Source organism: Canis lupus, chromosome 35 (genome assembly GCF_011100685.1).
Source record: "Canis lupus familiaris isolate Mischka breed German Shepherd chromosome 35, alternate assembly UU_Cfam_GSD_1.0, whole genome shotgun sequence".
NCBI lineage: Eukaryota > Metazoa > Chordata > Mammalia > Carnivora > Canidae > Canis > Canis lupus.
The window spans coordinates 5,030,377-5,053,337 of record NC_049256.1 but is presented as its reverse complement, the minus strand read 5'-3'; the positions used below and the strand labels follow the sequence as shown (position 1 = coordinate 5,053,337).

The following is a 22,961-nucleotide window of genomic DNA, read 5'->3' as shown; positions in this document are numbered from 1 at the left end:
CGCTTGGCATCACCCACCCAGGGGCCCCCCCTACGCACCTCAGAGGAGCTGGCTTTGGGTATGAGACTTTCTTTGTGCACCAGCCAGCCCTTCTCTTCACCATTCACCTACCTAACTCCTTGTGCCGGAGCCCAGGCCTCTTTGAGACCCCTCCCCGTAGCTGTCGGGCCTCAGCCCCTCCTCACTCCACGTTGGGGCACCCTGGGCCTCTCTTCTCTTTCTCAGGTTGACCCCCTCCCAGGTCTCCTTGGACTCCCTCTGTGCACTGATGGCCTCCACCAGGGAGAGACCCCACCTATGTCATTTGTGGCTGCTTCTCCCATAGCTAGCACAGTGCCTGGCCTGCACGAAGCGCTCAGGGCATGCTTGTGAGGGAGTGAGCGTCCCCTGGTCTTTACTGAGTGCAGCTCAGATCCCCGCGGAGCCATGACACAGGAATCCTAAAATCCCCTTCCATCCTTCCCTCCCACTCTGTGTCCTGGAACAGGCTACACCTAGCAGACTGACGCCTCTTCTCTCCTCAGGCTGGAACATTCCCAGCATGAGACCCTTGCCCACAATAATATGCACTGTGTATACGTACTCTGCATATATAACATCCTAGTACACAATACTGTTCGATTTTATACATTAACTAAATATATAAAATTAAATGGTAGTGTTATTTAATATATAATGCTTCATAATAAATTACTGAACTGTAGGCTATTACACATGATATGTTAATATAACAACATAGCAATATATCGTACATAGCATATTAACATAAAGCATGATCGTATATGTAACCATTGAAATAATAATGCATCACACATATCATATAAAAATGAGCTATAACCTAATCATTTATTATTACCCATTACTGAGTGCTCATATATCACAATTTAACAAAGTATGCACAACTACACGTGTGTACGTGTGCGTACATAAGAACAATACCCTCTACATCCTTTCTGGGCCAGCTACTCTCCCAGACACTCTGCGTGGAGCGTGCACCACTCCACTGACTGTCCACCACAGCTCTATGAGCTCAGCTGGTCTGCACCTCGCCCGCCCACCCCGGCTACTCAGGGAGACTGAATCTAGCCTGAGCCTTCCCTTCATGACACCAGTCCTTTCGTTGTGCCCCTTTGCTGCTGAGCAAGCCACGGAGTCTGTCCCCTCGTATATCAATTAGGACACAAGTCATAACTCCCAGGTACTTGGGAAGCACATCAAAAGCCAGAGGGAGGCCTGTTCCTTTTGTTTACCTGCAGCACAGGAGCTGGTCCATAGCTGGTCGGGTTGGATGACACGGGGCTCCCACAGCAAGCTAACACTCCATCTGGAGAGTTGATACGTAAACATGTGAGTGATTCATACATTTCCTGATTGTGTTGTGCTGCAGACGTTAGCTTGGCTAAACCTCAGGTATAGTCACTGGATCCATTAGCTGGTAGGATGGTCATCTAGCCTGTTAATTTGCTCATAACACGGAAGTTCCACCCAAATTCAGACTTAAAGTACAGGTCTGATGGGTTGTTGACATGGAAGGGGCCGGCTCCTCTCTCTCTCTCTACCTTGTAGAGAATGTTCCTACGCTAACAGATGAGATGTCATTGCCCAGGACTGCACCAGACCCCCTCCCCCAACTGTGACTGGTCCCACAGTCACGGAGGGTCCCCACTGGTCCCGCTGACTCCCTCAGGCCACTGGGATGGGCAGCAGACCTTCGAGGACTGCAGTGCCACAGATGGGCCTCCATGCACATCACTCCCCGCCCTGGCAGCCTGTGTCTTTCTTAGTTCCTCTTCAGAGAGCTCAGAGAAAACTCGCCTCTTTCTCACCAGGAAGCAAGGGCAGCTGGAGGCATGAAGGTGCTCCAAGAAAACTAACGTTTTAATGGAATTTAATACCATTCAATATCTACATCGAGGAGGAGCTCAGCGCCGCTCCAGCCTCTTCCTTCCTGTCCCCTCCCGGCAAAGCTCAATCTCCACACCATCATCCCAAGCAATTCTGCTCAGCCCACCCCCTCCAATTTATGTATCAAGCCCAGAAAACACACCAACAAAAAGCCCACAGGGACTGGATCTGCATTCTCTAGAAAACACTTGAGCCAGCACATTGGAGAGGGTGGGGCTCACCCCTCACACCCAAGTAAATAATCGGGAAATCTTTCCAAGCACATTGGGCAATAACCCTGAGTCAAGTTCTATAGGCAAATGTCATTTTTCTCTTCCTCGTTACATTTCTCCAACGGTGATAGTGGTTGTTGGAGGCCAGACTCCCTCAAAGCAGAGCCTGAGGCCAGGGTTTGTGTGCTTGTGATTTATTCAGGGTGGGGAGAGTGGAACAGGAAATGGGAGGCGGCCACAGTGGGCTGTAACACTGCCTCAGCCTGTTCTTCAGATCGATCTAGAGTGAAAATTACTCCTTGGACTTTGCCCTCTGTCAAAGCAGGGGACCTGGGTTTTCATACTCCTTCCCTAGAGAGCTGTTGCTAAAGCCGCACCCCCCCCCCCACCGCCACCACCACACATTAGTGGGACTGCACATGCAGGCAAACCTCTCTAGTCCCCCCGTGGGTTGTCCAGGCACAGGGGCCAGAAGCAAAGCACAGGGAGGCCGGGGCTTGGGCACTCAAGAACAAGTGGGCCTCTGGGGACTTGGGCAGAGACCAAGAGTGGCCGCTGCTGTGGCCCATGTGGAGTGGCACTTCGGGCAATTGCTGCCCAGCTGGGCCACTCCTTAATCTGGCTCTGCCAAGAATTGGGGATTAATAGTTTACAAGAATCCAGTTAACCCCGGCATCCTCAGGTAACCCAGATGAGCCTCCATGCAATCTGTGTGTGTGTGCGTGTGTGTGTTATGGGGATGGAACATGTGCACACACACGCTCCCGACTGCCTTCAGAGCGCAGCAGAAGAGCGGCCAGTAAATGCTGGATTTCATCTGCCAACGGCTTTGAGAAGCGTCGCCCAGGTGGGAGTCGGCTCCTTCCTGCTCCACATCCAGTGTCTCACCGTGCGGCATCACTGTCCCTCACGCTGCTTTTTCCTGTGCCCACCCCTTAGAGCTTCTGTGTCTGTTTGCAAAAGAGCATCTGTTTTCTGAATCCTGTTTCCTTTTGTCACTGGCCTTGTTTCTTCCTTTGCATCCAGAGGATTTATTTCTGAATCCTTTCCTGGAGCATGCACAATTTGTATACAAACCGTTCTCAAACCCTTCTCACAGGTTCCTGGAGGCCGTGTTCTTGGCCAACAAGGATTCTGATCCTCTGGAGCAGTGGTCCACACTTTATAAGGCAATGAGCTATCTGTTTCTAGTGATTATTACAGCTTCTCTCAATTTCACTGTGGCCAGCCCAGCGCCTGCTGGCTGGGAGGTGGATTCCTACCTCTGAGACTGCATCTGACATTGGGCATTGTGAAGATGCCACAGAGAATATAAGGAGCATATTCTAGAAGCAGATGGCCAGCTTTGAGTCCCAATCCTACCACTTGTTAGAGGGGGGAGTTAGCTCACTTTGCCCATCTGTCAAATGGGGGTAATAATAGTAACTACCCACCAGGTTCTTCTAAGAAAACAAGATCATGCGAGATTAAGTGAACAACACAAAGTCTGGAACACAGTTAGCATTCCAGAAATTAGTCGTGGTGGGCGCAGTCACGGAGGCCACTGTTCTTATTATTGTGGGGATTGGCCCAAAGAAGAACATCAGAGAGATTCCCTCTGGTTTTGTGAACCAAAATCAAATACATTTGCTGGTCATCGGCACTGGGAGCACTCAAATCCCAAGGGCAAGCTTGGCTCCCTTGCATGTTCTCTTGGTCCTGTGAGCAGGAGGCATTCAGTGCATGGCAATGCCCAATAACAACTCACTAGTTGGAGCTGCTTCAGGTGGAAGCAGATGTGTGTGTGTGGCTGTGTGTGTTGCAGTCAGAGTTGTGATTAGCTATGGGAATTGAAAATAAGATTTCAGGGGCACCCGGCTGGTTCAGTTAATTAAGCATCTGGTCATGATCCCAGGGTTCTGGGATCCAGCCCCATGTCTGTTGGTCCACTGGGCTCCCTGCTCAGTGGAGCACCTGCTTCTCCCTCTCCCTCTGCCCTTCCCCCTCACTTGTGCTCTCCCTCCCTCTCTCTCTCAAAACAAATAAAATCTTTAAAAAAAAGAAAGAAAGAAAGAAAGAAAGAAAGCTTGACTAATATTGATTAATTTGATATTCCTCTGGGTTTTAAGACAACGGGTTACAAGACAGAATCAAGCTCAAATTGGCTAAAAGCAGGAAGGAGTTCATACCTTTCAGCATTATCTTCTCTCTATCCGCTCACCCAAACTTTCTTTTGTTTTAACTTTTTACTTTTGAGTAATTTTAAATTTACCAAGGAGTCTTAAGAATAAAGCCAAGAGTTCTTATATATTTTCATCCAGTTATCAATTATTTACATTTTTTCCGTATTTACCTTATTACTCTTATCTAAGTGCATATGTGTATCATTTTTTTCTGAGTGTTTTGAAAGTGAGTAGCAAACACCATTTGCCCCTAAATATTTCATCATGCATTTTGTAAGAACAAGAATATCCTCTTACATAACCACAGTACATTTATCAAATTCAAATAATTTGACATTGATACCAATGTACTATGACCTGAGCGGCAGCACATATTCAATTTTTGTCACTTCTTCCATTAACATCCTTTACGGATATTTTTCCCTTGATCCAGGATCCAAACAGGACCACATAGTGCCTGTAGTTGTCATGTCCTTTGTCTCTTTTTATCTAGAACAACGTTCTTATCCCTTTTTGTCCTTCAAGATACTGATTGTTTTTCAGCTTAATTGAGTCGTAACTGACAATACTGATATTTTTGAATAGTATAGACCATCTCTTTCAGGAAATGCCCCCAGTTTGATTCTATATAATATGTTCTCAAGATGAGTTGTAGGTTAGACATTTTTGGCAGGAACATTATTCTGAGTGGTGTGTTCTCAATGCATCCCATAGGGAGGGACCTGATATCAGTCCCATTATTGTATATCGTAACTTTCTCATTGGTAGGGTAGCACCTGCCAGGTTTCTTGACAAATCGCTGTTTCAAAGAAGAAATCTACTGTGGTTTAGAGATGTGCGGCATCCATCCATAAATTTATAGATTTAACATAATCCTCCAAAATGTGCTAATAACTTTCCTTCCTTCAGAAATAGACAAGCAGGTTCAGCCAAAACAAACCAGTGAGCAGAGCCCAGGAAAAACCTAAAACAGAAAAATGAGGAAGGATTGGTCTCCCCAGATTTTAGAACCCATCATAAAGCCTTGGTAGTTAATACAGAATGGTACGTGAATAGACGAGGGTCCAATGCAACAGAAGAGAAAATCCAGAAATAGACCCAAATCTACATGAGATGTTCCATTTGACATCATGTGACAAATATGGTTACTCTAATCAGTGGGTAAAGGCGAACTTTGTAACAAACAGGGTTGGGACAAGTGGATAGCCATTAGGGAAAATATAAAGTTGGAACCATGCCACACCTAGTAAAGTATATCAAGGCAAACTCCAATGGGTCAGTTTTAAAGGTAAAAAATAAAACTGTGGAGGTATTACGAGCAGGCATTCTCTGACTGTGCTGGGTCTCCTCCACTTCCCACCCCCACCCCGCAGAGTTCCGATCCACTCACCATCCCTATTGTCCGCTGTGAAAGGCTGCTCGCATGGATGATTCCAGTAGGATCCTGCACCCTCTGGCCAATGGGGAGCCATGGCAGGACACAGGAGGGCCCGAGGGAAATAAGGGTAGGGTGTTCACTTCTTGGCTTCCTCTTGTAGGCCACTGTTTCCCCAACAGACACAAATGTTCTTCTCTAGCTGGCCTGGTCTACACAGCTATCTCTCCCTCTGGGCTGTAATAACCCCTCTGCTCATTGCCCCCTGAAGCCCAGGGGTAATGACACCTCTATTGCTCCTAGGCCCTGATTCTTGTACTGCCCTTGAGGGGTGGAGGCCTAAATCTTGCCCACACCCCTTGTAACTAATTCCTTTGTACATAAACTCTTCTGGAATTATCATAATTGGGACTCTGATTAGGACTCTGATTGATCCAATAACCTTGGAGTAGATTGGCATATCTGTGTCTCAAACTCCAGAAGCAACGGGGAAAAAAGCTCATAATCGTGACTGGAACCAAGAACAATCACCTCTATATAGAAAATGTCATCAGAGCACAACACAGAGAAAAAAGACAACTAGGGGAAGCATTTGTAGCTCATGACACAGAAAAGGATTTTTCTCTGAAAGATGTGACGAGCTGCGAGAAATAAAGAGTAAAGCCATAAGACCAGTAGGAAAATGGGCAAAGGTCGTGAGCAGTTCACAGGAGGAGAAAGTCCAATGGTCCTAAATATGTGTGAGCACTCATAATCACAGACATGAAAATTAAAACTCCACGAGGGCACAAGTTGTCCTTGGTCAAATTGGAAAACTTCCAAAAGTTTGACAAAACACCCCACTGGCCAAATGCTAGGGAAGCAGATGCTGTTCGTCCTCAGTGGAAGCCAGGAAGGGTACAACTCTCCCTGGAGGTGTCGCCATGGAAACTTCAAATACGCTTCCCCTTTGACCCAGCGACCCTGCTTCTGGAGCTACGCTGTATCTGATCGGTATGGACTACATCTGACAAGACCAGTCCTTGCAGCATCGTTTATGATAGTAAAACACCTGGAAACCACCCAAGTGCATGCCTGAGGAATTGGCTAAATAAACCTACGATTTATTCACACCCTAGAATAGCCTGCCCCTGTAATATACATGCAATTTAAAAAAAAAAAAAAAAAGGAGGAAGCTCCATGTGATCTAAAATAAAAATATCGCCTGGACACATTAATAAGTGAAAACAGAAAAATGCAAAAGTATGTAATAACGTGGTATGCTAACTTTGCGGTAAGAAAGTAGGAAACAGGAACATCATTTCTGTCTTCTTGTGTTGGCGGAAAGATGCCCTGAAAGGATACCCAAGAAACCAACGACGGCAGAGCCTCGGAGTGGAGGCAGGAGTGGGTGGTTGGGTGGCAGAGGAGGAGCAGGATTTCTCAGCGCCTACCTTCCTTGTTGGTTCCATTTTTGAACAATATGAATGCGGTGCCTGTTCCAAAAGATGAAGAAGATAAAAGAGGAGGGGGGAGGAGGCAGAGAAGGCTCAGATGGAGAAAATGAAAAGGAAGACCAGGAAGTAGACAAAGACAAAGAGGATGGGGATGGGGATGGAGATGGAGAAGTGGGAGAAGTTAGGAGAGCTGCAGGGGTGGGGGGGGGAGAGGTTAGGAACATGGCTTGGGAATAAAAGAGACCTTGGCTTGACCCTCGGGGCTTCTGCCCTCTTGCTGGCCGCATGGGCCCACCTCTGGGAGCCGCAGCGCACCTGCTGGGTGAGTGCGGAGAGTAGTAGGACTTCGCGATGGTGCCGCGAGGGCCCAGTCCGGTACCGTGGGTCCAGAGAGTGCTGACTCATGGGAAATACGAGACATTCTTATTTTTATAGCTCTCAGGCAGCTATGCTGAAAGGTAAGAATTTAATTGCCCGTGTAAACTCTTTTTACCGAAAATTCTCCCTGGAAAATGAAATTACTGTCTTCCAAATAAATACCGAGCCTTCTATTTCCAGATGCTTTGCTGAGGGCTCTTTGCTCTGCTGCGCTCCCATCATTTAATTAGTCTCCATTAAGGATACAGGATGTCGAGGCACAGGCTTCACTCTCAAGAATGCAGGGTGTCGGGGGTTTCCTCTCTCTTTCCATTCTCCCTCCCCCTGGCTCCTCTCTCTTCCTGTCACCTCTCCTCCTCCTCTTTATTGTCTCTCCGTTTTGGCTTCTACTTTCGCCTCCCTTGCTCTGGGCCCCTGTAGTCACAGATGACCTGGATCTTAGAGACAGAAGCGACCTTAGGAGACACCAGCCCAACCCCCTCTTGTAGCAAATCTAAGGTTAGAGAGAACAAGGGTTGACCCACGGGCCGCAAAGTAGAAAGAGGGGAGGGGGCGAGGAGGCATCCCCCCCCCCCACCGCACCGGGCCTGCTGGGAGGGCTCCCTCTCCAGCACCTTGCCCCAGCCACCCCCCAGCCACCCATCCAGCTCCGAGGAGCCACCCATCCAGCCTGGGTCATTGGCTCCCTTTGCAGCGCACCGTTTGTGGCATTCACTGCACCCTCGGAGCGCTACCTTTTCTAAGTCCCCGAGCACCTGCTCTTGCAAATCAGAAGCCATTTCTCCCAACACTACCGTCTCCGAACTTCCTTTCTCTTTGCCATGTCCTTTTAAAAGTCATCAAAGTGATAAAGTTCACAATTAAAATCAAAGAGAATAAGCCTTGTGATGAAAGATGGTACCTTGAACTCTTCGCTCTTCCGGTATTTGCAGCCCTAATTCTAAATAATATCATTGGATCATTATTTCTTGGTTTATTGATTTTAGACATTGTCTGCTGATCCCCTGCCATGAAAACTGCGTATTACATCACCTTGGCACTCTGTCTCCTGTCCCACACGCTCCCACCTTCCCTTATTGGTCACATCAATCATCTGCACTTACAATATCATGACCAGGAACTGTGATTTAATTCATTCCTTACACATATTTTTACATTTATTCCCCTGGATCTAATGATAGCTATCATTTCTAGAGCCAATCATATTTTTTGTTTGCTTTCTTTGTCAATTCTTCCCAAAATCCTCAACAAATTATGAAAACCTTCTGAATATTGTTACCCACGTGGCCAGGCATATCAGATATCTAACTTAACGATCCCATTTTTTTTTTCTAGGCTACATCTCTCCCAGACCCTCAGTCCTCCTGCCTCCGTCAGGGCCGGGAGCATCAGTCTGGCTTCAAATTCTCTGGTCTGGAGTCGGCCACCTCTTCCTTGGTGCACCCTGTTTCAAGAGCACATCCTCTAATAACTCTCATGAAATTGCTCATGAGACATCAACATTTTTCCACCACGCACATCTGACAAGTGTCTTTCTCCACCCCACCTCTGGACTGATCATCGGTAAGTTGAGAATCATTTCTCCCTGGTCCTCTGGCTTCTACTACAGTTTTTGAGAGGCCCCCATAACATTTGGATTCTCTTGGCTTTGCATGTGACCATTTTTTTTTCCTCTCTGGAAGCTTTCAGGGCCTTCTCTTCTTACTGGTGTCTACGCATTTTGGCAATGTGCTTTCTTCATTCATCGTGCTGGCCATTTCATGGATTTTCTGTCCAGAAAGTTATGTATTTTATAGATGACCTCTACGCTTAAGATTTGCATACTTTATTTTTCTTTAAGATTTTATTTATTTATTCACGAGAGACACAGAGAGAGAAGCAGAGACACAGGCACAGGGAGAAGCAGGCTCCCTGTGGGGAGCCGGATGCGGGACTCGATCCCAGGACCCCGGGGTCACGCCCTGAGCCACCCTTACTGCTGAGGTGTAACTGATGTAGTAGGTTATATTAGTCAGGTGTAGGACTCCGTGATTCAGATCACGTATGCAGGATGAAATGCTCACCGCAAGGTCCAGTTAACGTTCATCACCATAGAGTGACAGTGCTTTTTTCTTGCGATGAGAACTTTCAATGTCTACTGTTTTACAAACTTTCAAATCTACAGTACTGTGTTACTGTGTATGTATAGTCACAATGCTGGACATTATCTCCCCAGCACTGATTTACTTTATAAGCAGAAGCTTGTACCTTTTGACCACTTTTGCACTTTTCCCCCACCCCTGCGGCCCTCACCTCTGGCAACCACCAGTCTGTTCTCTGTAGTTATGAGCTCAGTTTCTTTTTTTTTACTTTTCCTTTTCTTTTCTTTTTTTTTTTTTTTAAGATTCCATATATAAATGAGATCATACAGTATTTGTCCTTTTCTGTCTGGTTGACTTCACTTAGCACGATGCTCTCTAGGTCTATCCATGCTCCTGCAAATGGCAAGATTTCCTTCTTTTTTATGACTGAATAATATTCTGTTGTGTGAATATATATGACAGTTTCTTTATTCAGCCATTGATTAATTAAAAGCTCATGTTCTTAATTAAGATTCTGGAGTGGTCCCCTGGAGAATTATAAAAGGGGTCAGAGAGGAAAGAAGGAAGGATAGGCCACCAGCTGCTAGAACGAGATGTCTGCGTGCCCTTGGTGTCACACCCCCAGACTTGAGATTATTTTGCTTTCCATTCTCACTCTTTCTGCGCCCATAGGGAGACGGTTAGTTTCAATCTCCCTGGTAGACGCAAATGAAAATCTAGGCTCCTGGATGCTAGAAAAAAGTATTTTAAGATTCGACGTTTCTCCACAGAATACAGCAAAGATTCGTAATCCATAGAATACCTTCTTAATGGGCAAAAGTATTGCGTTCTCCTGCACATTTGATTCTAAAACGTCATTTTTCCGGAACTGACCGCTTCTCCAACAACCACAGAGGCAACCCCGTGGGTTCTCTTTCCCTTTTGGGGGTGACATGGCACTCCTTCGTGTAAACATGAAGAGTAAACAACAGCCAACTGGGTCCCTGTGGATTTTCCCCACCAGGTGAACTTGATCCTTCTAGCTGATTCCCACTTAAGCTACCTATTTCTTTTTCCAATTCGGTGCTACAAAAGTGAAATAAGCATTCTGGTTTCTCGAGTGACACAAAGGCCTCAAATGAAGAAGGACTACTCTTGCTGTAATAGAAATGTGGAGAAAATGGAGGTAAATATTTCCCTGATAAATGAAACCTTCAACTGGATTCTCCTTCCACAATTAAATTTGCTAGCTTAGCCTCCTTGTTTTGCAATGCAGTGATTAATGCATTAAACCAATTAAACTCTAAGTAACTCTTCACATTTGTTTGCCTATTTTTTAGAAGCGCACACACAGAATTAGTCTGAACCAGAGGTGTAATTTATTTGTCTACAATGTTGAGTCACCGAGTTCCCTCGGGGTATCTTTCCACTGGTTCTTTCTCAATCTCAATGGACTATTTTTTTTTTCAAAGCATGTGGTTTATTTAGAAACAGGTTACTCAGCAAGAACTCAAGGCATCCCATGTTTTTTTTTTGTTTCAGAATGTGCTCATATGACTTAAGAAACGTCAAAACTATGCACTCTGTGCCTTTGCAGCTCTGCATTGGTGTGCAGCGGTGCATGATATTGCTGGCTTTGCTTCATCAGAGAAATCAGAAATGGCCACCCTCTCTGGATGTGCCTGTTCATACTGGAAAGGTAAAGTGAGAATACAGGGGTGAGAGTCTACACACACCATTTCAAGTCCATTAAACTTCGTTTTAAAGTTTTATTTTAATTCCGGTTAACATACGGTGTTCCATGAGTTTCAGGTGTACAATATAGCTATTCAACAGGTCCATGCAACACCCAGTGCTCATCACAGCACGTGTCCTCCTTAGTCCCCATCACCTATTTCATCCATCACCCATCCACCTCCCCCCATACCTCTGGTGACCATCAGATTGTTCTCTATCATTAAGAGTCTGTTTCTTGCTTTGCTTTCTCTTTCTTACTTTCCCTTTGCCTGTTTTGTTTTTTAAATTCCACATATGAATGAAATCATATGGTATTTATCTTTCTTCGTCTGACATATTTCACTTAGCATAATACTCTCTAGCCCCATCCATGTTCTTGCAAATGGCAAGGTGTCTTTTTTATGGCTGAGTAATATTCCTGTGTGTGTGTGTGTGTGTGTGTGTGTGTGTGTACATAGCACACCTTCTTAGTCCATTGATCATTCAATGGGCATTTGGGCTGCTTCCATACCTTGGCTATTGTAAATGATGCTTCTATAAACACAGGAGTGCGTGCATCCCTTTGAGTTGATGTTCTACATTCTTTGGGTAATACCCAGTAGTTCAATTGCTGGATCATAAGGTAGTTTCATTAACTTTTTTGACAAACCTCCACACTATTTTCCACAGTAGCTGCACCAGTTTGCATTCTCACCAATAATGCACGGAGGTCCCCTTTTCTCCACATCCTCACCAACACTTGCGTTTCTTGCATTGTTGATCTTAGCCATTCTGACAGTTGTGAAGTGGTATCTCATTGGAGTTTTGATTTCCATTTCCCTGGTGATCAGTGATGATGAGCACCTTTTCATGTGACTGTTGGCCTCTCCTATGTCTTTTTTAGAAAAATATCTATTTGTATCTTCTGCACATTTTTTAGCTGGATTTAGGATTATTTGGTTTTGGGGTGTTGAGTTGTATCAGTTCTTTATGTATTTTGGATACTAACCCTTTATCAGATATGTCATCTGCAAATATTTTCTCCCTTTCCATAGGCTGCCTTTTAGTTTTATTGGTTGTTTCCTTCAATGTGCAGAAGCTTTTTATTTTGATGTAGTTCCAATAGTTCATTTTGCTTTTGTTTTCCTTGTCTCAGAAGACATTATTTAGGAAAAAGTTGCTACAGCCCATGTCAAAAAAGTTACTGCCTGTGCTCTCTTCTAGGATTTTTATGGCTTCAGGTCTCACATTTAAGTCTTTCATCCATTTTGAATTTATTTTTGTGTCTGGTGTGAGAAAGGGGTCTAATTTCATTCTTTTGCATGTGGTGTCCAGTTTTCACAGTATCATTTGTTGACAAGACTTTTCCCCATTGGATATTCTTTTCTGTTTGTCAAAGATTAGTTGACTATATAATTGTGGGTTTATTTCTGGGTTTTCTATTCTGTTCTATTGATCTATGTCTCCATTTTTGTGCCAGTTTGTGCCTGTTTTGATCACTACAGCTTTGTAAGAGAGCTTGAAGTCTGGAATTGTGATGCCTCCAGCCTGCTTTTCTCCATCAAGATTACTTTCGCTACTCGGGGTCTTTTGTGGTTCCGTATAAACTTTAAGATTATTTGTTCCAGTTCTATAGAAAATACTTTTGGTATTTTGATAGGGATTGCATTAAATGTGTAGATTTCTTTGGGTAGTACAGATATTTTAGCAGTATTTGTTCTTCTGATCCATAAGCATGGAATGTCTTTCCATTTCTTTGTGTCATTTTCAATTGCTTCCACCAATGTTTTATGGTTTTCAGAGTACAGATCTTTCACCTCTTTGGTTAGGTTTATTCCTAGGTATCTTATTATTTGGAGTGTAACTGTACATGGGATTGTTTTCTTAATTTCTCTTTCTGCTGCTTCATTATTGGTGTGTAGAAATGCAACAGATTTCTGTGCATTGATTCTGTATCCTGTGACTTTACTGAATTTGTTTATCTGTTCTAGCAATTTTAGGGGGGAGTCTTTGGGTTTTATCTGTATAGTGTCATATCATCTGCAAATAGTGAAAGTTTTACTTCTTCCTTACTAATTTGGATGCATTTTATTTCTTTTTGTTGTCTGATTGCTGTGGCTAGGATTTCCAGTACTATGTCGAATAAAACTCGTGAGAATGGACGTCCTTGTCTTATTCCTGACCTTAGGAAAAAAGGTTTCAGGTTTTCTTCATTAAGGATAATGTTAGCTGTGGATTTTAAAGCTATTAAACTTTATGGCAGTGCATCATTAGATAATATGTTATCTGAAGTTCAAATGAAGGGTTTTTTTTCCCTAAACATTTACTTAGCTTTTGGCCTTAAGCTAAAAGAAAATCAAAGATATACATAATTATTAGAACCCAGATACCAAGATCAGTTTTTTTCTAGACTGACAACTCTTCTCGAATATTCATGAAACTCTATGGTGCACGGCCAAGAAGACATCAGAACTCAAGCCTCTGGTCTGCTACTATTTACGATATAATGGCGGATGAGTGACTTACCATTCTGGGCCTCAGTTTCCTGATCTATAAAATAGGGGTAATACCTGATTGGCTTACCTCACAATGTTGTGTTTGGATTCAAATGATTTCAAGCCTGTGGGGCCCTTTGCAGTGGGTGAGGTCATCCTGCCATGGAGCATTGTCATGTGGCTTTTTAGTATTGTTCTTTAAAGTCTCCTTAGAGAGGTCTGCAAAAGGACCCTGTGGTGCAGGGAGAAATTATCAGAGTGCCTAAAACTTAACTCTCAACTTTTAATTTCTCTTTTTTCCGCATATTTGTGGAGTGTGCTGTGTGTGTGTGTGTGTGTGTGTGTGTGAGTGTGTGTGTGTGAGTGTGTGAGTTTGTGTTTGACGAGAGACTGGCTAGCTCAGCATCAGTTCCAAGCTTCTGCTGGTTTGTCTTCCTGATTGCAAAGCGTAGAAAGCTGAAAAACGCTTGCTGGATCCCTCATGGCTAAGGTTCCACAGGTATTTGAGCTTCGTGTATGGACCATGTTTCTCATTTCTATAAACTTTCACATCTACCCTATGTGCACAAACTGAATGAGCCATATCCTGGACAGCCCAGTGATATGCCTGAGCCACCTTGTCTCGGCCTCCTACCTCGCTTGCCCATCCTCCACATGCACACCAGGAGGAGTCTTCCTGGGGTGGGGAGCACTTTCCAAACACAAACCATCTAATCAGAGCCTGCACCCCAACTGCCCGCCTCCCCTGTGGGCTCTCCCACTCCAGCCACAGTGCACCTGCTCTCATCACCCCAGGGCCAGGTGCCAGACAAGCAGGGACAGCCAGTGGGCCCCAGAGCCTGCAGAAAATTTCTAACCTAACCAATCCCAAGCCTGCTTACCCCACCTCATCCACTCTATGCTGCAGAAACCACAAGAAAGACTCTCTTATTTATGTTTCCCACTCTCTTCCTCTGCCTTCTGGATGACCCTGTTGCCTCCCTTGTGGTCCTGCATGGTTCGTGCTTCTCTTGGGATCTATGAGAAATAAGCTATCCTTCCAATGGCAATCATTTCCTGATGTGTTGGCCTCAATCTACCTCTAATTTTGTATTAATGCTCTGTATTGTAAAACATCTGCAATCAGCTGCAATCACAGGAGACTTGGATTTGGAAGGTTAAGCGAGGGAATAAGTGGGACATCCACTTCCTGGGCCACCCAGGTGCAGCATGGCAGCGACTTTCTGCTTTCTGCTTTGCTGCTAAGGCGCCCTGTTCCCAGAGCCCAGGGATCCCCTGTTCATGCTTCCTGACCCCACAATGCCCTGAGTGGCAAAGGTAGCAGCTCCCTTGTGAGCCTTGGTCTGCAGTGCATTCCTGGAGGCCTTGCCCATGTTCCAGCCTAGACTATCTTCCTCCAGCTTTTTTAAGCACCTGATTCTCTGGATTATATCTCTGCTTGGCCTTCCTGTTATGCACAAGCAACCCTGCCAGATACGATATTTCATAGTAAATGTATCTTGCAGGATCCCATCAGGAGACAGAAGCCACAGGAGTCATTGGAACAGAGAAAGTTTAATATGTAGAATTATTAAGTGGATTCACACAGAATTCACTCTTAAGAGGGGTAGAAAAAACACTGAAAAAAACAGAAGTAGCGAATGTAAGTGGCAGCCACTACTTCTATGGCTGAGGACTCAAATCCCAGGAAGCAGCGCAGTCGCACAGGGTTTCCCTCGCCCCACCATGGCTGAGATTCAGACCTCATTGCAAGGTGGGGTGAGGCTTACTGGAAGGTGGAAGAGCTCACCAAGGGCCACAGGCTGGGGCCGGACGCTGCTGGCCGTGGTGCCAGCAAAAGTGGCTAGAGAGGCTCCCTGGGGAGCACCCTCCGGATGTCAGGAAGACCTTCCAGGAGGTCACCTGGGCCACCACCAATGAAACCCCTCACAGGGAATGTGCTCTGCCTTGTGCCACTGGGGGGGGGAAGCTTTCCGAGGAGAGCCAGGGCACAGGTACAAGAGGAAAAGACCCTGAGTCCAGGCAGAGAAGCCCCTTCTTGCAATGTTATCCCTCTGGGCCCAATCAAGAGAGAGAAACCACCCAGTAATTTTAAACAGGCAAATTTCCACAAAGAGAATCATTAGCCATCATGGGGGAGGGAATGATGAGGGGTGGCTATGAGAAGCAAAGAGAACTCTAAGAACTCCAGGAAGCGCAGATGTGAGAGGGAGCCATAGCTGTCGGGCTGACCAGTGCGCTGGAGAAGGCCAGCGCGCCCCCTCCCCGAGCTGGGATCTGCACCCTGCCCCTGAGGTCATGGCTGCGGCCAGGCCGATAGCAGACAAGTTGCTAGGGTGCCTCTGCCAGCAGACTTTGCTGGAACTTTGGTCTCTAAAGTACCTCAGAAAGCTCCCAGACATCCTGGGAGATGCCTCGGTGGACTTCCTCCACTCCAAAGCCACCTGAAGCAGCACCGGTGGGGATTTGCTGACCTTCCGGCTGCCAGGCACTGCAGGACACAGATCCAGCTCCAGAATCAAGAAGAAGCTCAGAGAAGGGAAGATTTGGTGATACAAAGTACTAAATTGATCACTGACAACACTCGGCCCCTTTGGCTACTAGGCTTCCAGATGCATTCTTTTATACACATTTGAAGTGTCGTACTCAGCCCTTCCCTTCATGAGGAGGTGCCATAGCCATGGTCCCCATCACTGGATGTGGTCATTGCTCCTCCAAGTCAGTCACAGTCCCACCAAATGTTCTGTAGCCTAAGGACTAAATGATAAAGTTAATTCACTTATAAAATAACAATGGAAGGAGAAGGGAGAAGACACAGGTAAAGAGACATCTAAGCAAAGAGAAAAGAGGCAGAGCCACCTCAGGCCTCCTTCACGTCCCTGGTCCCAAGCCTGTAACTGGTGCCTATGGTTTCCTTCTTCCACCTCCCATCCCGTAGTTCCCTCGCCCTCAGCCAGAACTGCAACTGCTCGTCTACATCATAACCTGGTAAAATGACCCGAAACCTCATCGGCAAAATGGTCTGAATCTCAACGAGTTCTTCTTCCTTTTTTTGTGAGGGAGGGGGAGAGGTCTATAGTTCCCTAATAACCTCCACTACAAGCATGGAAACATTTAGAGTCACCCAAGGAACCCCCTGGCTTCCAGACATAGTCCCTGTTGCCCTATTGGGCAACAGCAACACGATCCCCCCTTGGTTATTGGGATTGATTACTCCAGCCATTAGAGTGACCCCTTCTTCTACCCAGTGGCTGGTGGCATAATAAGCCCAAAACAGCCCAGTGGCAGTCTCATCACAGAACTCAGCGATGTCCAATGATGGAAGCATTAACTCTTGGACTAAGACCCCCAACGTAGCAGAGCTCAGGGATGCTGCAACAAGAAGCACGATTTCTGCGGGTGGGTTATTAGTGACAATGGAGAGAAGAGCAGCTCTACTTCCATTTCTTGATTCCTGGATCCGCGGATCTTGAGAAGCATCCTTTAAGAGAGAATCCCACCTTCAGTGTGTTGTGTCCCAGCTGGCAGCCTAAGTCTGCAGCAAGCCAGCCCGCCCTTCAGCCCGGCCCCGGCTGCTTCCAGGTGATGGAGCATGTGCCTAATGAGGAGGTGCGAGGCCCTTACCACACCTCCCTCGCCATGGGGCCGTTTCCCGGGCCAGAAGCCACGCTGTGCGGAAGCCCGCGACAGTGAATGAGGCATGCCAGGTCCACAGCGACAGCGTGGCGGAGACAACACAGATGCGGAAGGCCTAGCTACATCCAGGATTTGCTGTCTACCCTTGTGAGCAGGAATCTCTGGCCCCTCCGTGAGGGAAGAGCCCTGATGTGACCACTCCGCCCCGCGTGGCTGGCTTGTCTCCCCAGGGAATGGTGGGGACCTCAGGGGTGGTCTCTGCTGCCGGTGGATTAGGCACTCAGAAAGTCACAGGCTTCCGCAGCTGAAGCCAGGAGACCCTGACCCCACAACTGCTAGGCTGAGTGGGACATAAAAGCCCGCTTCCCAGATCCATCCTATAGGGCTGTTCTAGGAATCATTTCTTGGCTCTTACAGCCTGTTCCTCCCCACCTCTTTCTAAGCATCTGATTTCTTGTATTAAATTCTTCCTGCTTAAATTTTCTCCTATCTGCAAGGAAACCCTGTGTGTTATGATGTTTGATAATTAATATATTTGTACAATCACATATGAATACATTTGATAAGACCGATTAGTTTCTTCAACTAATGGATACGCATGATTTAAGGTTTTTTGGAGACTTTTAACTGGAGAGCATGCAGTGGCCCCTCGTGGACATGAAGCTTTACAGGACTCCTGGAACACTGTAATAGTCATCATGGGTTATTTGAACTCATTTTAAGCTCAAATTTGCTTTAGGCTGATGAAGCACATAGCCTGGCCCTCTTCCACGGCCACGTGCTCGTGTGCCACCTGACACAGGCATGAGCAGTTGTTGGAACAAGCTGCCCCACTAGGGACACACCTCAAAATGCCTCCCCCTCCCCCTCCCGCCCTTCCCCCCCCCCCTCCTTTTTCTTTCTCTTGTTCCCCCAAATCACCCTCAGGTCAAATTCCTTTTCCCCTGCCTAGACTATATATCTCAGAAGCCTTGACCTTTGTGATTTTAATGAATGGTCTTCTGGTACAAAAAGTTCCGTGGGATCCAAATCAAGCCTTTAATGTTAGCTTAAGCCTTTTGCTGCTTTCCAGCTTCACCTGAGGCAGGCTCCGGGGCACACAGGGTGGGCAAGGGAGCCAGGTGGCTGCTTGGCCATTTCTCTGCCTCGAAGCTCCACTCCACTCCCCTCTCCATGTCACCTCTGGCCTGCAGGGTGGCCAGAGGGGAGAGAGGAGACCCAGGAAAATGGCACATTGGTGGCTTCTCTTTCTCCCACAGGTGGCCTTGTGGCTCCCTAGAGACCTCTCCTCCTAGGACTCTCCCAACGCCCCACCACTGGGTGTGGGCTGTGCCCCCCTCCGCCCGGCCACGCCAGCATCCTCTCAGCTGCCACTCGACTCTGTCTCTCCCGGAGGCAGGTCCCAGGCCATGGTCCCATCGGAAGAGATGGCACCGGCCACTCTCCACCATCCATTCACCCGCACTCCCCAGGTCCTGCCTCTGCAGATGCCGGCTCCCTGCGCTCTGCCGTTGGGGCAGCTCCAGCCAGGCCTGCCTCGGGCTCCCCCAGGCACCGGGGCCTTCACAGACTCTCTGAAAGTTCCCCTCACCCGCCCCAGTGTGGACCGGAGGCTCCCCCCTTCCGTGGCACCCGGCGTCCAACAGCTCCTCCTCGGAAGCCTTCTTTCCCCACCAGGCTCCTGGGTTCCGTACGAAGACCTGCAGGAAACAGGAGGTGGCCCACGCTGGCAGCCTCAGAAAACATCCGTCCTCTCTCCGGGGTTGGCTCTTCTCATAAGAACCTGTCCCTCTTTTTTGTTGTTATGTTTGCATTTGTTGGTTTTGGTTTGGGTTGTGCTTTTATTGTGTTGTTCTGGTCTGGGTCCAGAAAACAAGAAAATAGGAAGAGAGGCAGCATTCCAACACAGGGTCACGTTAGAATCTTCCTCTCCTGGCTCAAAACACATTCAGGTCCTTCACATGTGTATTGTTCTAATAATTCTCAGAGGAAAGTAGGCTCACATGTTACTATTAGACCTGTTTTTCCACTAAGAAAACCCTGACAAAGTGAACTAAGGGTCTTGCAGGGGTCACATAGGGAGTTACCACCTAAGGCTCATTTGAATTCAATTATTTTAATCTATACCCACAAAATAGCATTGTTCTTCCGCAGAATGTCTATCTGTAGAGCGACAGGAGCCAGACGGGAAACCGCTCACCAACCACCGTCGTTCACAGACGTGGTGTAAGGTGCGACAGGTGCGACATTCCTCACTCATTTGTAACCCACATCAGCGGTGGCACCATCGCCCTCAACGCCTCGAGTGCCCTTCGTGCCCGGCCTGCACCCCTGCTGCAGAGCGTGTCCAAGTTCAGTGCCATCGCCAGGCTTTCCCCGGTTCCCTCTGGCCCTGGGCCCACGCCTGCTCCGGGTGATGTCAGTCCACAGGGGGCCCGCGCAGCATCCCCGGGGCCCGACGTGGGTGCCGGGCCCCTCCTGGATCTCTGCCAGAGAAACCGCCCTGGCGCAGGGCCTGTGCGTGCCCAGCACACTTCCCGAAGATGGGAGGACACGGAGGAAGGTTTTACAGAACAAGGTCAATGCTCTGTTCCTGATGTTAGCTCAGCTCCTCTGCGGGCCAGCCGCGCCCTCCCGGGCCCAACCCAGGCCTGTACCCGCGCCCGGGTCAGCCCAACTCTTCATCCCCCTTTGCCTCATTCCTTCCCCCGCAATTGCTGCCAGGAACCACGAGTGCCTCCCGCCCTGGTTTGTAGAGCAACTCTTCAGCTCCCGCAGCCCTTATGCCCAGATCAGCCCTGGACTCTCCTCCTGTACAAATCCAAATCAAGAGGCTTGGCTGAAATGGGGGGGGGGGCTCCTCATTAATAGCACAACATCCCGTGTTTACTCCTAACACGTCCTTTCAGAGAATCCAATCTCTTAAAAAAAAAAAACAAAAAAAAACAGATGGATTTGATTTCAAACAGCAATTTGTTTCTTTTCTTAATATACTATATTTATTGAAGTAGGTCCAGGGAGACCTCCACTTGGAAAGACTTTGCATTTCAGCTGGTTAGATTTATGAGAGAGAGTATTTGAAATCAGGCGCATGGAGATTTCCAATCCAGCTGACCCCTACTCCCAGCAATGAATACAAAGTAGTGGAATCTGCTTGACTACTCTACAGGCGTCTTTCTCTTTGCCAAGAGGGAAGGGCTACAATCAAACGATCTTGAAGGGGCTATGAAGATTCTCAGGACGGATATAATAAAAGAAGGACTGAAAGAAAGCAAATTTCCTGCTCCTCCATCTCGCACGTGCGGCGGGGTCTTCCTCCCAGCTGATTGGGGCCCTGCAGACTCATTCCTCACCTCGCCCCCTGTCTCTCAGTAGGCTTCCTGAATACTTCCCGCTGGGGCATCCCTCTCTCACAATCCAGAAACAATTTCCTTAGTGTTGTCGTGAGTCAGTCTGTTCCCGGAAGCCCCCAAATGGGTTTCTCAGGTCTGCACACTTTAGCTGTCAGCTCTCCCAACAGACCCCAGAGCTCACTAATCTGCAATGGTCATTCCACAGGGCAGCTTCGCTTTCCTGCGTGACTCATAAAGGATCCCTTCTTCCTTCATCAAAAAGAAAAGGTAAAGTCAAATCCCATCTAAATCAACTAGTACGCTGCTCCTTCTTTCCGCTCCTGGTTTCTTTGCTCCTCTCGGTCAAGCTCTTATCTCTGCTCTTGAGGCTGATGCTCTAAATTAGTGCCAAAGACCCTATTTAAGTCACTTTTAAAATAGCAATGATGGAATTGGATTGTACCTTTTACTAGGAGGAGGAGGAGGAGGAGGAAGAGGAGGAGGAGGAGGAGGAGGAGGAGGGGAAAAAGGAGGAGAGGGGGAGGGGGAGAGGGAAGAGAGGAAGAGGAAGGAAAGGAAGGGAACAAATGGCAAGGAACCAGGCATGAAGGCAGGCCAGCTTTGAGTGTCTCCCCACCTCGTCACACCAGAGTCCTTTTTTCTCTCCCACAGACATGATTTCCATCCCGAAAGCCTTTCTCCATCAGTGATCTATTGCTTTCAGGCTAGCTTGGTGTGGAAAAGAAGTAATTTAGGGGCACCATAAAAGCTTATTGATTACCAATGGTCCACTCTGTGGTAGGTACTTAGGCAAGGGGAAAGAAGGAAAAGTATAAATAAGCCCCAAGTTTACTTCTGCAGAAATAAATGGACGAAATACCAATATGGCACCTTCCCAGCCCAGATCATTTCTTACACTCATTAAAATTCAAAAGCAGTGATCCAAGTGTGTCCTGGAGGAAACTTCCCAGAGCCTCCCTAATGGATCCCTCTAGCCTCCCGCTCCACCTCCAGCACAGGCCCTCGGAGGGAAGAGGGGAGAGAAAGGCAGAGGCTCTCCACCTGGGGCCCAGGTCAGAGCCCCCGCACAGCCTGTGAAAGCACAGCTCGCTGACCCCCCACAACCCCACCCCCACCCCCACCCCCACCCCCACCCCGGGGCCAGCCCAGCGACTTGCATCCTCCACAAGCTACTGCTGATGCAGGCGCTGCTCGCCCAGAGCCCCTGGGAGCCACGGCCCCGGAGCAGGAAACCACAGGGGTGAAGAACACACACCCGGCAGACGAGACCGCCTGGCTCCAAGTCCTCGCTCCACCTCCGTCACGGGGTGGCCCTGGGTGATTCCTGGTTGGTGCCTCAGTGTCCTCACCTGTAAAATGGGAATGAGGGCTACACCCCCTATGACAGGGCACCGTCAAGAGAACTGAATGCATTTACATGGGTAAAGCACTCGGAACAACACCTGGCCCGTGGTAAAAACCATGCACAAGTATTAGCTAAGATGATCAATTCTTAAATTTAGAGGATGGCCTTGTTTGCTTCGGTGACCCCAGTCTGGCCCAGTGAGCCAACCTGCCCTGCTGTGTCTTGCATGCGAACCCGCGTTCTCTCCTCAGCTGTTTGCTGTTACACTGAGACTGGTCAATCCATACCGGGCCTCAGTTTCCTCAACCATAAAATGGGGCGGTGGATAGCTGGTTTTGAGGTTCCTTTTTTAAAAGAAAAAAATTTTTATTTATTTATTCGTGGGAGACACAGAGAGAGAGAGAGAGGCAGAGACACAGGCAGAGGGAGAAGCAGGCTCCCTGTGGAGACCCGGACGTGGGACTCGATCCCGGGACCCCGGGGTCACGACCTGAGCCAAAGGCAGAGACTCAACCACTGAGTCCCCCGGGCATCCCTTAAGGTTCCTTTTAACGTAAACACGTAGCACCTGGAATGTGCCTAGGCTGTGAACTACACCCTGTCACACCTTCCTCTCCAACTTTCAGATGCAACAGGTGTCGGCACCGCAGCAGGTGGAGCGTGTGACGGCGTGCACTTGCCCTGGTGCTTCCCTTCTCTTTGCCAGCCAGGTCTCCTGCGTCCCCGCTGCGCTATAGCAGAAGGAAGGGAAGGAGCCGAGGCGGACGCTGTACCCCAGCATCCTCAGGGCAGCTCTAGGGGGCACTTGGCATCACCCCATGCTCCGGTGAGGGCCGGGAGCTGAGGAAGACAGCAACCAGCGCGGAGTCACCCAGCTGCCAGGCGACG

At 47.7% G+C, this 22,961-nt stretch overlaps 1 long non-coding RNA gene across 1 annotated transcript in view; it reads right to left on the bottom strand.

The window, feature by feature from the left end:
- LOC119867637 overlaps positions 1–22,961 on the bottom strand; it is a 47,120-nt gene that overhangs the window by 18,760 nt on the left and 5,399 nt on the right. The window contains exon 2 of the long non-coding RNA XR_005384219.1: positions 1,251–1,324. This is a non-coding gene — a long non-coding RNA (uncharacterized LOC119867637). The remainder of the gene's footprint in view (positions 1–1,250; positions 1,325–22,961) is intronic.